This window comes from Oryctolagus cuniculus, chromosome 11 (genome assembly GCF_051225735.1).
Source record: "Oryctolagus cuniculus isolate XC-2025 breed Fujian yellow rabbit chromosome 11, ASM5122573v1, whole genome shotgun sequence".
Lineage (NCBI taxonomy): Eukaryota > Metazoa > Chordata > Mammalia > Lagomorpha > Leporidae > Oryctolagus > Oryctolagus cuniculus.
Genome location: NC_142877.1, coordinates 20,568,317 through 20,571,218, shown reverse-complemented (window position 1 = coordinate 20,571,218; position 2,902 = coordinate 20,568,317). Strand labels below are relative to the sequence as shown.

General features: G+C 53.1%; 1 pseudogene; it reads left to right on the top strand.

The window, feature by feature from the left end:
* The first annotated feature begins 834 nt into the window (after nt 1-834).
* LOC100351902 (U2 small nuclear ribonucleoprotein A' pseudogene) lies at nt 835-2,073 on the top strand (annotated as a pseudogene).
* The last annotated feature ends 829 nt before the right edge of the window (nt 2,074-2,902 follow it).

Below are 2,902 nucleotides of genomic sequence, written 5' to 3'. Positions count from 1 at the left end.
CGCTCAGCGGATCCTCCCAGACGCTGTGGGGGTTGTCGTGGGCGTCTTACCCAGAAAGAGGAAGTCCAGACGGCCTGAATAACCGGCGTCAGACCAGGCCCCAGGGACGCGAATCCATAGCCAGGGCACAAGGGCACAAGGGCACAAGGGAGCCACAGCGTCTCTCATGCCCACTCGCCTGGGGGGAGGAGCAAGGTTTATTGGCTCATGGGATTGAGCGAATCATGCTCCACTCTGTCTCTGGGCCTCAGTTTCCCATTTGTGAGCCCACAATGTTGGATAATACGGACCTGCAGATGCCCCAGAACTGGCCGCCTCAACAGCTGTCGCCAGGGTCCCGTCCAGGGGAATGGAGTGGTGGGGGAGGGGCCCCACCAGCCCCATGGGCACCTGGGCCCACAGAGCCCACGGAACAGCAATTTGCATTCCTTGCTTTTCTGTCAAAACAAAAAACCAAAAAGGCCACCACTGTCACCTTGCATTAGCATCACTCTTTCTGCCAAGAACCTTCTAAGGGACGCAGCCCCTCTCTTGGCCAATATTTGCGAAGTGTTCTGGTTTCTAAACAAGACCTGACAGGTTGGGTCTTTTTTTTTTTTTTTTTTTTTTTTTTTTTAATAAAGCGAATTGCCCTGTGCAGGATCTGAGGTCTCAGATCACACTGACCCCAAGGCTTCCTAAGCAGCTGGGCAGTGGCATGGCTGGAAGGCTGAGAGGTGGGTGGGAGAGCTGACAGGTGCGTCTCTGATGGGTTCAGCCTAGCGGCGCCGCCACCTTCTTCTGTCACATCCTCCCCCACGCTCAACAGGAAGCTCAGAGCACAGAAGGCAGAGGCTTGGGGCCCACAGCTCCCAGCCTTGTGCAAATTTCCTTCTGTCTCTGCACCTTGATCGCCTCACCCAAACAGCAGGGTTCACAGAGCTCACAGAAGTAGTTGTTAAGGATGCCTTGGCTCAGGGCCAGTAGTGCTGTGGCATAGTGGATTAAGCCAGCAGCTGTGATGCCAGCATCTCATATGGGTGCCAGTTTGAGTCCTGGCTGGTCCATTTCCATTTCAGCTCCCTGCTAATGCACCTGAGAAAGCAGCAGAGAATACTGTACCCATGTGGGGGACCTGGGAGAAGTCCCTGGCTCCCAGGCGGGCGGCGGCGGTGGCAGCATGGTGAAGCTGATGGCGGCGCAGTACACCGACGCCATGCGGGACCGCGAGCTGGACCTCTGCAGGTATAAAATTCCTGTCATTGAAAACCTGGTTGCTACCTTGGACCAGTTTGATGCTATTGACTTTTCTGACAATGAGATCAGGAAGCTGGATGGGTTTCCTTTATTGAGAAGATTGAAAACGTTATTAGTGAACAACAGAATATGCCGTATAGGTGAGGGGCTTGCTCAGGCTCTGCCCTGTCTCACAGAACTCATTCTCACTCACAACAGTCTTGGGGAACTGGGCGACCTGGACCCCTTGGCCTCCCTCAGATCGCTGACTTACCTAAGTATTCTACGAAATCCTGTAACAGACAAGAAGCATTACAGACTACGTAATTTACAAAGTTCCACAAGTCAGAGTACTGGATTTCCAGCAAGTAAAACTAAAAGAGCGTCAGGAAGCAGAGCAAGTGTTCAAGGGCAAACGGGGTGCACAGCTTGCAAAGGAAACTGCCAGGAGAAGCAAAACTTTTAATCCAGGGGCTGGTTTGCCAACTGACAAAAAGAAAGGTGGGCCGGCTCCAGGGGAGGGGATGTCGAGGCAATCAAGAATGCTATAGCAAACGCGTCAGCCCTGGCTGAAGTGGAGAGGCTGGAAGGGCTACTTCAGTACGGGCAGATCCCCGGCAGAGAACACAGATCAGGGCCCGCTGGTGATGCTGAAGAAGAGACGGAAGAGGACACGGTCACAAACAGATCCCGAGCAGTGCGGCGTGGGGATGACGATAAGGCCTTCTTCGGCCAGGTCTTGCTTTGTGAACGTGGAATAAGAATAACCTTGTTTGTCGGCAGAGTGGAATCTGTCAGCGTTGTTGAGATACTTGAAACTGCTGCTGATAATTTTGTAATTAAATTTTGAAATCTAAATGTCGGTTTTCTACAAATCATAAAAATAGAGGCTACTGACTGTGGGGAAAAAAAAAAGGGAAAAAGAAAAAGAAGTCCCTGGCTCCTGTATTCAGCCTGGTGCAGCTCTGGCCATTGAAGCCATCTGGGGAGCGAATCAGCAGGTGGAAGACCTCTCTCTCTGTCTCTTCCTCTCTCTGTAACTCTGCCTTTCAAATAAATAAATCAATCTTAACAAAAAAAAAAAAAAAAAAAGAATGCCTGGGATGCACCCACGTGGCCGTTTCCATGACACACCTCACCTCTCAGGGCGCCAAGGACCTCCATTCCATTTGCTCGCTCCAGTGGGTGAGAGAGGCTGGTCACGGTGCACCTACTGTGTGCCAGGCCGTGGGTGCTGGAGGTTTCTGCTCATTGTGGTGTTTCTGCTTGTTTCCAGCCCTCTCTGCCGCCTGCCCAGGAACCTGAGTTGTCCTCCTCCTCTGTGTGATGAGTAGCTCCATCACCCACTTTCCAGATGTGGAGAGTGAGTCTCAGAGAGGCCAAGGAACTTGCCTGTGGCCAGTGGTGGGGGCTGGGGAGCCCAGATAGACGCTGGAGTCTTGTCTCGATGGATCCACACTCAGTCTGGTTACTTCTGCGTGGGTCCTGGCCCCTTGTTCCAGCACATTCTGCTTCTGGCCTCCCCGTATGCCCTCCTGCCCCTCGCCCACCCACTTCCTGCCACTTCCCACCCCCGCTCCCACCCCAGCTCAGCTGCCTTCAAGTTCCCTGGGAAAAGTGATCTTTCTAGACTGCCAGCTCCTAGGAACCCATGAGGAGTGCCTTGCCCAGAAGGGCCATTCCTTGG